We start from the raw sequence: 13,954 nt of genomic DNA, 5'->3' as shown, positions 1-13,954 counted from the left end.
GTCAACACCCAACTCTCCCTGACCCAGCTGGTACATCCAATAAAACTCCCAACAGGCCCAGAATCAGTCCCTTCAGATTTTTCTGTATTGAACATAACAGTCCATTGTCACCTCAGTGCCACTGTGACAGGATGCTGGGTAAGGAGTGCTTAACCAGCCCCCTGCCATGCCAACCCCCATCAAGGGGAGTAGATGGGAGCTGGCTGAATATACCTGCCTGGCAACTAGCAACAGCTGCCAGCCTAATTAGCCAGGGGCTATAAAAGGGCTGGGAGGAAGGAAGCCAGGGGGATGAGACAGGAGAAGGAGAAAGGGAGAGGCCAGAGGCAGAAGGTTGGGTGGCGCTGGTCTGCTGCTTGTAAATCCTGGCTGGAAACAGACCTGTATATAGATAGGAAGGTGGTGGTGGGAAGGGACCTAGGGGTTATGGTGGATGAGAAGCTGGAGATGAGTCAACAGTGTGCCCTTGTTGCCAAGAAGACTAACGGCATTTTGGGCTGTATAAGTAGGGGCATTGCCAGCAGATTGAGGGACGTGATCATTCCCCTTTATTCAACATTGGTGAGGCCTCATCTGGAGAACTGTGTCCAGCTTTGGGCCCCACACTACAAGAAGGATGTGGAAAAATTGGAAAGAGTCCAGCGGAGGGCAGCAAAAATGGTTAGGGGGCTGGAGCACATGGCTTCTAAGGAGAGGCTGAGGAAACTGGGATTATTTAGTCTGCTGAAGAGAAGAGTGGGGGGGGATTTGATAGCAGCCTTCAACTACCTGAAAGGCACCTAAAAGCCTCCATCAGGTTGGCCCCACTGTGCTAGGCATTGTGCAAATGCATAAAAAATGCTGTACATCAGTAGATGACTGTAACTGACCGTCATAGAAAATGTAAAGAAGCCCTCTATAAATGTAGTTTTCAGGGACTAGAAAACCTGGCTTTTTCTCCAGGTGACTTCTACCCATGCATTATTCAGAAGGCTTGTGTAATCAGTTGGTGCTTACTAGAACTTTTTCTGTGGTACCTTCATCTGTATTCATTTAGGAGTATTAAAGTTTAAAAGTAAAATCTAATATAAACATGGAACCGTCTGATCAGCTTAACTGCAAAAAAAAAGAAAAAAAGGCTTTTATTAATGTACCCATATGGGGTAGGAATGACTTGAGGATTAAACTAGCCAGGCGTGGGATGGATTACAAACCATACGAAGGTAAATGAGAGTTTCCAGACGAGAACCCCAGCTGCAGAGAGAGTGATTCTGAGCTCATTAGCAGTGCTGTGACTCGAGTACATTCACTGAAGTCAGCAGTTTTCTCTCAGGCTGAAACTGGTGTAAGTGAGACGAGAATCGGGGCTCACACCACTTCCACACAGAATTGTTTGAAGCTGTGCAGACAATTGCACTTCCACATTCTTTTTCCTCCTCTGTGTCTTTAGGCTGTGTCATAAACAGATAGTAGGAGCTAATAGAACATAAATACTTTATCTCTTTTTCCTATAAAGGGTTAACAAGATCAGTGAGCCTGGCTGTCACCTGACCAGAGGACCAATCAGGGGACAGGATACTTTCAAATCTTGAGGGAGGGAAGTTTTTGTGTGTGCTGTTAGATTTTGGTGGTTGTTCTCTCTGGGTTCTGAGAGTGACCAGACGTGCAACCAGGTTTCTCTCCAATCTCTCTGATACAGTCTCTTATATGGCCAGAATAGTCAGTACTAGGTAGATAAAGCGAGTTAGGCATATGTTTGTTTTCTTTATTTGCAAATGTGTATTTGGCTGGGAGGAGTTCAAATGTGTATTTGGCTGAAAGGATTTTAATTTGTACTTGTATACTTAGGCTGGGAGGGCATTCCCAGTGTCTATAGCTGAAAGACCCTGTAACATATTCCATCTTAAATTTACAAAGATAATTTTTACTGTTTTTCTCTCTTTAATTAAAAGCTTTTCTTGTTTAAGAACCTGATTATTTTTTTTATTCTGGTGAGACCCCAGGGGAGTGGGTCTGGATCCACCAGGGAATTGGTGGGGAGAAAGGAGGGAAGGGGGAGAGAGAGGTTATTTTCTCTCTGTGTTAGGATTACTTTCTCTTTCAGGAAGAGTCTGGGAGGGGGAGAGAGAGAAGGAGGGGGAAGGTGGATTTTCCTCTCTGTTTAAGATTCAAGGAGGTTGAATCACAGTGATCTTCCAGGGTAACCCAGGGAGGGGAAGCCTGGGAGAGGCAATGGTGAGGGAAAGGGTTTACTTTCCTTGTGTTAAGATCCAGAGGGACTGGGTCTTGGGGGTCCCCGGGCAAGGTTTTGGGGGGAGCAGAGTGTACCAGGCACTGGAATTCCTGGTTGGTGGCAGCGCTACAAGTACTAAACTGGTAACTGAGCTTAGAGGAGTTCATGCTGGTACCCCATCTTTTGGACGCTAAGGTTCAGAGTGGGGAATTATACCATGACAGGCTGGATCCTACTTCTGGTGAAGTAAATGGGTGAAGGATCAAGCTTTTTGGTCCTGATTCTGATTACATTTACTCTGGTGCATATCAGAAGTGTCTTCATTGAGATAAGCAAACTTATTACACTGCTGTCAAACTGGTGTGAGATCAGAGTCAGGCTCTTTCTTCTGTTCTGTATAACTAGGGATCTAAAGAATAAGACCCGTTACTGCTAAAGTCAGCCCTGTTTGGGATGCCATATTAGATTGTGAGAGGATGTCACCAGCCGTCTGCCACAGGAGCTCCTCTTGGTTGTGCAGATGTGGGTGATGAAGGAATTACAATCAAAGGTAATGGCAGGAGATGCTAGTTGACCCAAAAGGAACTTGCCATCATTTTAGAAATCTGAAAATCATAGTTTGCCAGCTCCTTAACTAACCCCAATTTTCCCAGGGCCGTGAGCACTATGTCTGGAAAAAGAACAGGAGTACTTGTGGCACCTTAGAGACTAACAAATTTATTTCAGTATGAGCTTTCATGAGCTACAGCCTACTTCTTCAGATGCACAGAATGGAACACACAGACAGGAGATATTTATACATACAGAGAACATGAAAAGAGGGAAGTGTGCATACCAACAGGAAGAGTCTAATCAACTGAGATGAGCTATCCTCAGCAGGAGACAAAAACAAACACTTCAACCTCTCTAACCACTCAGTGACAGACTTGAAGGCAATTTTGCAACAAAAAAACTTCAGAAACAGACTCCAAAGAGAGACTGCTGAACTCGAATTAATATGCAAATTAGATACAATTAACTCAGGCCTAAACAGAGACTGGGAATGGTTGGGTCATTACACTAATTGAATCTATTTCCCTGTGTTAAGTTCTCCTCACACCTTCTATGGGTCATCTTAATTATCACTTCAAAAGTTTTTTTTTGTTTTTCTCCTGCTGACATAGCTCATCTCAATTGATTGGACTCTTCCTGTTGGTATGCATACTTCCATCTTTTCATGTTCTCTGTATGTATAAATATCTCCTGTCTGTGTGTTCCATTCTGTGCATCTGAAGAAGTGAGCTGTAGCTCACAAAAGCTCATGCTGAAATAAATTTGTTACTCTCTAAGGTGCCACAAGTACTCCTGTTCTTTTTGCGGATACAGACTAACACAGCTGCTACTCTGAAACATGTCCGGAAAAGAAAGTGTTGGCATTGGGTGATGAAATCTAAACATGGAAAGATTATGAAATGTTGGCGATTACTGCAGAAGTAAAATTGGAGCTCTGAAATCTTACCCACAGGCAAAACTGAGGGGTAAATGTGCCAAAATTGCAGCTTTTTGTGGTTCGTGTTTTAATACAATAGACATAAAAGTTTACTTAAAATTAAGTACTTAGAGTTGGCTTAACTGCTCCCTTTGAAGTCCAGGCCACTGTCTTTTTTACCTAGTATTTTATCTTTTTAAATGTTTTACTTATTCAGGGTTTTTTTTTGCCTGCATGCTTTTTTTTCTTGGTATGATAGTTTACTTATGCAATGTAATCTGCCTTTTCCATAAAAGAGCCCAGGCACTTACTGCACCATCTCACTAAATAGAGACACAAAGGCTACACAAAATCCCTGAACACTTAGTGCCTGAAATAAAATCACCTTTAAGGCTCAGTTCTCACACTGTGCCAGGGCTGCCCAGAGGATTCAGGGGTCCTGTGGCAAAGTGGGGGAGCTGCGGCACTTGTACTCCCCCGGCGGCGATCTGGGTCTTTGGCAGCAATGAAGGGCCCCCCACCGCTGAAATGCCGCCAAAGACCCAGACCGCCGCTGGGCCAGGGCTCGCGGGGCCCCTGCGTGGCCCGGGGCCTGGGGCAAATTGCCCCACTTCCCCCCCACCCCCAGGCGGCCCTGCACTGTGCTGCCTCTGCACCACCATGAGTGGGTAAGCACAGAGATGGCAGAGAGATCAGAAATCCTCCCCAAAATGTCTTGGCTTACCGTCTGTTTTAGCACACTCTGTAGAAACAATTCTCTCTGCTTATGTTTAGGTGTAATCTGTCACATAGCACGCAGTTCAAGCAGTCCCTCTTCTTAAAATGATCTACAGGTAGGAACAGTCAGTTTCACAGTAAAAATGATATAATTGCTTACAATTGTAACCTAGAGCCAGATGACTCAGATTTGCACTTGTTCATCTTAAAAGGAAACGCACAGTTTACCAAGGTAAATCTTTACTTTGTTGTTGGTCTGATTAACTCTTTAGTTTTTCATCAAACTAATATGGTGGGTGGGGATGTCAGCAGTTGTTGCTGGCAACTTGTTTAGTTAACAAATGACAGGGTTCCTTAGACTGTGAACTCCTTGGCGCAGGAGCCATTCCTTTCCTAATGCCTGGAGAGCACTCAGTATGCTGTGAGCGCTGCCAGCAACTAACAGTAATAGTTATCTGGCTATTCAGCATTCCCTCTTCCTAGCTATAGATCTGAGGTTAAATTCTGCTCTTCTGACCAAGAGGAGTTTGCATCTTTCTTCTTCCATAAAGCAAACTTTGACCCCAAGAATATTAAATTTAAAAAAATCAGATGAACAGGTTCAAAATATTAAGACGGATTTGGCCACATTCTGCTCATAGCTGCAGTGGTGTAAATCTGGAATAACTCTGTTGCTTCTCTAACAAGGTACTCTCATAAACTGAGATTCAGTTAGTGTTTAGGAATGGACCCTGCTGTGCTTCATCAATGTAAATCCAGACTAGCTTCAATTGATTTACACCTGGGTAATAGAGCTGATTTGGGGTTAAGTGGGGCTGTGATATGAAGCCAGTTTCTGAAATTACAAATAATTAATGCCTTCCATTTAATTAAATTAATATTTATTAATAATTCCAGTTTGATAAAAGCAGCCAAAAATTAACTGCTATAAAAAGCTGAGTTAGAAGATTAGAACAAATCAGACTCCATAGTAAACAAATGAAGCAGGCGGACAGATGTCTTAGTTCTGCATTTTAGAAGCATTTCACCTTCATCTGCATGGTCTATAGTGCCATGTATCTTGAGAATGCAGCTGCTGCACTTGCATGTGTACAGCTAGAAGCTGATAAGCAGGTTCTGCCGAAATAGTGGGTTCCGTCATTTTAAATTTGTCTATTGAGGCTCCATTCAGTCCTCAGTCCAGACATGCAACTCAGATTGAGGTTAGAAGGTCGTCGTAGGTCCAGTTGACATTGGTAACTTCTGAGTGCATGGCCCGAGTGGTACATGGCCCTTTAGGGTAAGTGGATATGTGTCACGGAGTCACCGGGCGATGCTCTGGAACTGCTCCCCACCAAGCTAGTCAGGACTTTGGGGAGCCTCCTCTCCCTTGGAGCAGACTTGTTCAGGGCAAGAAGCTCACACGGCTTCACCTCCTGGGTCTCTCCTTGGAGCATTCAGCATCCTCTGCCCCTCCGTGCGCTTCCCACAGCAAGCCCGCCTCAGTGGGGTCCTGGGGAAGCCACCGGGTCCTGCATCCCCACTTCACAGTCAGACATGACTCTTAGCCAGCCAGTAAAACAGAGGTTTATTCGATGACAGGAACAGGGTCTAAAACAGAGCTTGTAGATACAGCGAACCGGACCCCTCGGCCGGGTCCATTCTGGGGGTCAGTGAGCCAGACCCCCACGTCTGCCCTCAGCCAGCTCCAGACTAACCACCCCTTCCAGCCCCTCTTTTCTGCTTAGCTCCTTTCCCGGGCCAGGAGGTCACCTGATCCCTTTGTCTCCAACACCTTCAGCTGGCACCTTTGCAGAGGAGGGGCCCAGGCCATCAGTTGCTAGGAGACAGAGGGTCAGGCATTTAGGTGCACTGGCCCTTTGCTCTGCCAGATACTTAAGAACTGCCATGGGGACACTGAGGCACCAACACAGTATTTAGAGCAAACATTAAGAACATTCCTAGTTCGTCACATCTCTCCCCCCTTCGAGACCGAACTGAGCGAGGTCACTTCAGCCAGTGACCTGGGGAAGTTCGAACCCACCAACGTTCCTATGGATGCCCCAGCATCTCTCCCATTCCTTGGTGTGAGTTACACCAGAACAGTCCAGTCTCACGCCCTCCCTTAGGTCGGGTGTGCTTGATGGCACTTGCAGGCCGCATGTGGGAAGGTTTATGCGGCTTGAACCCTTTTGCTATCCCCAATACCCCTGGGGTTCATACTGGGCTGGGGTCTTCTCCCAGCACTCTGGGCTGCAATTCAGGCTCTCTTGGTTAAGAGCCCCCATCTTGGCCTTTGCCAGCTCTAGGCTTGGGCAGCTGCTTCCCACTTTGTGGCCCAGATACAACACCTCTGCCATCCTCCCTTGCACTTTCCAGCTTTTAACATCAGTCCCACCTCCTTGAGGCAGCCCGGCCCCCTTTTCACCTGGGACATCTGTTCCTCCCAGGTCTGGCTAAAGATGCACATGTTATCAGCGTATGCCAGGGCCAAGTTCTCCATCGCCCTCTGCTTGTCTAGCATCTCCCCAGGCCTAGGCATGGGGTCGGCATCGGACACTGTGATGGCTTTAAGCTTCCGATAGCCTCCACAAAACCAGATCATCCTGTCTCCCTTGGGGATCAGCCCCACGGATGAGGCCCATGGGCTGTAAAACGGCTGGATCCCATCTAAAGCCAGCAGGTCTTTGACCTCTCTCTCCAGGTTCTGGGCCGCTTTCCCAGTGACTCTGAATGGGGAGCACCTGATGGGGAGATTGGCTCCCACCTCAGGGAAGAGATCCCCCAGGGAGTCTTCCCCCTTCTCCTCCCAATCCTTCCTTTCCGGGTCCAGGGGTCCCCTCACTCTCCTCCCATCCAGCAGCTCAAAAGGGAAGAACCCTGTGGATTCCTGGGGTACCACCAGCTGCCTCCTGATTCCCCCCAGTTCTACTTCCCCTTGGGGAGCCCATTCCCGGTACAGGAATCCCTTCTCCGGCAGGACTCTGTCCCTGCAGCCTTCCCCAAGGGGGTTTGCAGCGCTGTGGCCAGCAAGTTCTCTCAGCTTCTCCAAGGAGAGATCCCTCTGCAGCTCGGTCTGGGATTCAGCTGCTGGGGCAGGGAGTGGGACCTGCTCCCTCTCACTGGCTGGGCCTGGGGTCACAGACCCCCTGAGCCTTGTCCCTGGTAGCTCCCTCCCTGCTGTGTAATCACTTCCCAGCAGCAACTCTGGACCAGGCAAACCTGTTTGGCAGCTGACCTGCCCTGCCTGGGTGTCCCCCCACTCAGCTGGGGTCTCAGCTCCCCCCGTGCTCAGCGCTGCCCTTGCTGTCCCAGTGGGGGCAGGCAGCGAGCTCTCTGCTCTGGTCACAGCATCAGAGCCAGCGTGAGCCCCCTCTCCGGTGTGCAGGGGGGCGGGGAGCATCTCTCCCTCCCACTCAGCCCCAGGGGGCTGGTTACAGGTAGGCAGGTATCCTGAGCCCAGCAGCCCCTCCCCCCTGCCAGCCAGGTCATTTGCATTTTCACTGACCATTTCCATCCTAGCCAATTGGTTCCCTGGATTTGAATTCAAACCCTCGGCCGTTACAGGAGCAGGGCCTGGATCCTGTCCCATGGGGAGACAGTCACCCCCCAACAGGGCCTCCCAGCCGATATCCTGGAGAACCCCAACTACCAGCCAGCCCGACCCCTCCTGGGTCTGCACAGGGATCTGGGCCATAGGCAGGGTGAGGGGCTTCACCCCAGGGAACTTCACCCAGGTCCCACAGTCCCTCAGCATCTGGGGCTGCACCACCACAGTTCTCTCTGTCCCAGGGTCTCGCCCCCGCAGGCGTGTTTCCCCACTGACCCCTGGGCAGCCCCCTATGTCTCCCTGCTCCACCATCACCAGTCCACGCTGCTGCTGCTTCTCCTGCAGCTTTTCCTTGGGCTCTTGCTTTCTCTCATGGTCCTCTCGCTCTCTTGGACTCCGCTCCAATCCCATCCGTCTCCGATCCCCTGATGGGGAACCCGATCGTGAAGATTCTCGTCTGGTTGGGGACCAGACTCCCGGGGATGCCTGGCTGATGCTCCAGCTGTTCCCAGATCCTCTTGTAGCCCCATCTGGGTCAGGAATCTGCTCCTCAGAGCGGTCCTTCTCCTCCAACTGCACGATTAACTGTGCCTTGGTGAACGTCCCCATGCGTAACCCTCTCTTTGTGCACAGGACCACAATGTCCTTCTTAAGGAGATGGTGATAGGCCATCACTTCGCCTTTCCCAAGTGGCTCTGGACTCACAGGCCTGTGTGCTCTTGGCTCCCCCATGGTTTCCAGGAAGAACCCCTGGTGTGCCAGCCCTTCTCGTGGTCACCACCTTTTTCCTAGGGTCGAGCGGCAAGCTCCTCCGCCCCTGAGACTGATAGCTCTGGAACTGCTCCTCACCAAGCCAGTCAGGACTTTGGGGAGCCTCCTCTCCCTTGGAGCAGACTTGTTCAGGGCAAGAAGCTCACACGGCTTCACCTCCTGGGTCTCTCCTTGGAGCATTCAGCATCCTCTACACCTCCATGTGCTTCCCACAGCGAGCCCGCCTCAGCGGGGTCCTGGGGAAGCCACTGGGTTCTGCACCCCTACTTTGCAGTCAGACATGACTCTTAGCCAGCCAGTAAAACAGAGGTTTATTCGATGACAGGAACAGGGTCTAAAACAGAACTTGTAGGTACAGAGAACCGGACCCCTCGGCCGGGTCCATTCTGGGGGTCAGTGAGCCAGACCCCCACGTCTGTCCTCAGCCAGCTCCAGACTAACCACCCCTTCCAGCCCCTCCTCTCTCCTCAGCCCCTTTCCCGGGCCAGGAGGTCACCTGATCCCTTTGTCTCCAACACCTTCAGCTGGCACCTTTGCAGAGGAGGGGCCCAGGCCATCAGTTGCTAGGAGACAGAGGGTCAGGCATTTAGGTGCACTGGCCCTTTGCTCTGCCAGATACTTAAGAACTGCCATGGAGACACTGAGGCACCAACACCGTATTCAGAGCAAACATTAAGAACATTCCTAATTCGTCACAATATGTTATTCAGAGTGGAAATTTGATGACTAGACAAGACCAGGCTCTGCCACCTTTGCTTATGTTGAGTTGTGCTCATCAGTCGTCCCATTGACTCCAGCAGGACTGCTCACTCGAGCGAGAGCTACTCCTCCAGAGGAAGGGATGCTGAGCCTGGCTTTGGTTAACTAAACCTGACAACAGCCTGTGGGGCAAGCCACTTGTGTACTTAGGGCTGGGTTGTTATGGATACTATGTGAAAACTCATGGTTGTTCATGGAAATAAGGCAGCCATCACAGATTCACGGAAGGAAACATCAGTTCTGAGTCAGCATGTGTTAATCCAAATTCCCCTTATTTGGAATGAGTCTCACTTAAAATCATGAATGTTTAACTCAGATTCTCAAACTTTTGGGATTGGTGTATCCAGGGCCGCCCAGAGGACTCCAGGGGCCTGGGGTCTTTGGCAGCGGGGGGCCCCCTGCTTTGGTGGTAATTTAGTGGCAGGGGACCCTTCTAGTTCCGGGACCTGCTGCCGAAGTACCCCAAAGACCCACAGCGGGGTACCCCCACCAGTGAATTACCGCCGAAGACCCGGCTGCACTTCGGCGGCGGGTCCTGCTTCGACAGTAAGGACTCCTCGCCGGTGAAGACCAGGAGCAGAAGAAGCTCTGGGGCCCCCGGAGCGAGTGAAAGACCCTGCTCCAGGGGCTCTGAAAAACTCTCTTGGGGGTCCCTGCACGGCCTGGGGCAAATTGCCCCTCTTGGCCCCCGCCCGGGCGGTCCTGGGTGTGTCTTGCCCTTGGCACATTGGTGACTGATCTGCATGTTAGCCCCACCGTGCCCCTGGCACATTGCTTCCTCTCCACTTCTTTCTCTAAATAAATAATTGGAAATATACAAATCTCCTAGAACTGGAAGGGACCTTGAAAGGTCATTGAGTCCAGCCCCCTGCCTTCACTAGCAGGACCAATTTTTGCCTCAGATCCCTAAGTGGCCCCTTCAAGGATTGAACTCACAACCCTGGGTTTAGCAGGCCAATGCTCAAACCACTGAGCTATCCCTCCCCCCGTAGTGTAGTTGAGATTTTGCTTTTGCTCTACGTATTCTGTTTTTCTTGCTCCCCTGACCCCCTCCAGCCCTCTCTTCCCCACCTCCCTGTGACGTCAGCATCACTCTGTTGTGTCCCCCAGATTACTCTCTCTTTCCATCCTGGTTCTCCCTCTCTCCTCCTCTGACTTCAATGGATTTGAGATCAGACCTCTACCTTCACCAATCTCTCTCCTCTCCCTCTTCCTCCCAATTAATGACACTGTTTTTTTCCCCAACACCCAGAGGAATGTTGGAAATTGTGACAATCTGTTAGCTGCAGGAGTCCCTTCTCCCCACCGTATCCTGAGCTTTGTGGAGGGCATCGATTCAAGCTCTCAAGCCTTTCAGTAAAGCAGGTTCACTTGTTGGCTATTGCAACCTGCTACCCACTGGCAAAAATCCCAGATAATTAAAAGTCATGGATGCTCTCTAGAAAACATGGGAAGCATGGAATTCATGACACGTGGCCTTCATCACCCCATTGCGCAGATGGGTAAATAAAGAGATTGTGACTTGCAGGTCACTTGAGGGACAGAGCCCAGGGTCCTGACTTCCACTTCCATGCTCTAACTATCCAACTATATATCTCAGGCTGTGGTTCTCAACCTGGGGTCTGTGGCCCGTGGGGGTCCGCAGAGTATGTCTGAGATTTCCAAAGGGGTCCCCACCTTCATTTGAAATTTCTTAGGGTCCACAAATGAAAAAATTGAGAACCACTGATCTAAGGCAGCCTGTAGCTATTAGATACCCCTTTCCATGCAGTGAAAAGCTTGAGAACAATGTGCAGTTTGTACATTAGCTTATGAAAGAATCATGCCTGAAATAATACTTCATAGTAATCCTCAGCAGTTAGCATTTTACAGGCTGCCACGACTTCGGGGATCTGTTTATATTTAGAGATTCCTTTTTATCTGAAAGTGAGGTGAGTGGCGAGAGACTTTGAGCCTAGAACAAAATGAGCACATTTACTATCTCTTCACAGCTTCCATTCCTGTCCCCCCCCTTCCCCCCTTATTGTTGCGACAATCTGATAAGGGAGTTTTCCTCCCCTTTTTCCTGGTATAATCCAAAAAAGCAAGGGAAGTGCCGTGTACAGGTCTAATCGTGCAAACTCTTGCAGGATTGGGCCCTAAATGGGTCATTCCATTAACCTCCCACGTCTCGTGCCTGAATATTTTAGCTCATACAATATCTGTATCGTTTTCTAGAGCACTCATTCTGCTCAGGCCTCTGCAGTGCAGTGGCATGAGTTAGGGATAGGAAAGCAGCCTCAAGTGAATGGAGCTTTACCAAGGATTTAAACTGACTCAACAAGTCCTTGATATGGTTGGTTGGTAGATCAGACCTTTAACATTCTTTCAGGGTAAAGACCATTATTTCATGACACTCTCATTTTGATACATCTCTTCTCTGCTTACATGGATAATTTTCTTAGCTTCCTTCATCTATTTTCTATATTTCGTAGTTTTTCTGAGTGAGAAGGTATTGGTAGGAATTCTTAGCTGTAAATGCATTTAGCCAGCTGTCGGTTCTCTCTCCGGACCCAGCTTTCCCATGTATCCATGTCCTGCATTTTGAGGTTTAAACTGGCACAAACGTTCCTCTGCTGACTTGGGTTTCCAAACAGGGGATGTGCCTATGCCGGTGAGGCACACGCGGAGCTCAGACACTGTGAGGATGGAATAGAATAGAAAATTGTGCCCTCTTTCTTGCTCTCCAAAAGCTCAAATTCTGCTTAACTTGCAGTGCACAGCTTTAATGGGCTTTGGATCAGCAGCTTAAAGCGGGACAATATAAGGCACTTGGAGATCCTGCCAATTCTGTCATGCTCTGTTTTTCATTTTGTGTGAGAATTTAGAAAAATAATTCCTCATTGAACTTTCTAGTCTCCCTTTATTTAACTATTGCAGAGTAATAACACCTCTGTCTCGATGCAAGAGATCCATTTTGCTTTCTTGTACTGAGCCTTCATGGCAATTTAAGGTCAGCTGCTGTTCACTGAAGTGTTTCTATTTACTGCGTTCTCCTGCTATCAGTGGGCAGGATGGCTTTGTTCTGGCACATCTCTGACAGCTACCCTAGCTAGTTTATGCCTCTGTAGATAGTTATTAATTTGGGTGTCTCTTTCTTTCAACCTTTTCCATTTTGCTAAAACGTTGCTAATGCAAGACTGCCAGCACAGTACCTTTCCCCTCCATCTCCTTCTGCATGTATAATGTTACTCCCTGAGCCTCTATACAATATACACTCGCTCTGGCCTTTTGCCTCTTTCCTTTCCATACCCTGACAAGTAAATCAAGATAAAATAATTAAACATATCATGGATAAAATGCTTATTTTACATTCCTAAATTTCAAATCTATTGTTAGGCTGAAATGTGCTAATAGTCTCCTTCAAGCAGGTCTTTGATCTGTAGATTAATCACAGACCTGTATAAAACTGATGGGTGTGCTAACAACCCCTTTTTCAGGCTAAATAGGAGGAGCAATTAAACCCCTTTATGGAGTGAAAGCTGGATACAATAGACCCTACTGCCCAAAGTACTAGACTGCATAGCAAAGCCGGAGCAGGGTTAAGCTGTGTGATCTGAGATGTTTTGCTGGGACTAGCTCAAAAACACAGGGGCGCTCAACATTTCCAGACCACTGTACTCCTTTCAGGAGTCTGATTTGTCTTGTGTACCCCGAGTTTCACCTCACTTAAAAACTGCTTGCTTACAAAATCAGACACAAAAATACAAAAGTGTCACAACACGCTAGTATTGAAAAATTGCTGACTTTCTAATTTTTACCATATAATTAAAAAAAATCAATTGGAATATAAATATTGTACTTACATTTCAGTGCGTAGTATATAGAGCAGTATAAAGTCATTGTATGAAATTTTAGTTTGTGGTGACTTTGCTAGTGCTTTTTATGTAAAACTAGGCAGCTATCTAGAAGAGTTGATGTATTTTACCACTGCACATACCTACTCTGTGCCCATTTTACCAGTGTGGGAATGCTCACCTCTGAATGCACACTTTAAATTTAGATACTTTGGATATTCTGGGAGGATTTTTCACTCGACCCAGAATGAGGTCTATCAATAATTCCTGTCCGGTGTGGGTAACTTTGGAAGTGTCGAGCTGCTCTGGTGTGTTCTAGGTTTTTCAGTGTTGCATGCTCATTATAATCTAAACCGTGAGCAGCTGAGTCCAGGCCTGGCTTTTCACTGTTTCTGCATAGTGCTGTGCCACTGGAGTGCTGGTACCTGACTGGTACCTGTAGGATTATTGCAACACAAATAATAACTTCTGATGCACTGGTCTAGTGAGTAAATGTGCTGCTTCATTTAAATGCCACTAATGCATAGCTGGAAAGTGTATCCTTGTGGTTTTATGGAGGGCTCGCTCAGCTATATGTCATCTTGGATGCCTTTGAAATTAAAACGTTTAGGTCTTATTTTAATAGTACCATTGAAATCAACAAAATCACATGAATAAGGGCT

General features: G+C 48.1%; 1 protein-coding gene across 2 annotated transcripts in view; it reads left to right on the top strand.

Moving 5' to 3' along the window:
* The window catches only part of HTR2C (5-hydroxytryptamine receptor 2C), a 436,533-nt gene that overhangs the window by 89,818 nt on the left and 332,761 nt on the right, over positions 1 to 13,954 (top strand). The window lies entirely within an intron of this gene.

The sequence above is a fragment of the Gopherus evgoodei genome, chromosome 9 (genome assembly GCF_007399415.2).
Source record: "Gopherus evgoodei ecotype Sinaloan lineage chromosome 9, rGopEvg1_v1.p, whole genome shotgun sequence".
NCBI lineage: Eukaryota > Metazoa > Chordata > Testudines > Testudinidae > Gopherus > Gopherus evgoodei.
The sequence above is the reverse complement of the archived record's forward strand: the minus strand, read 5'-3'. Positions and strand labels throughout refer to the sequence as shown.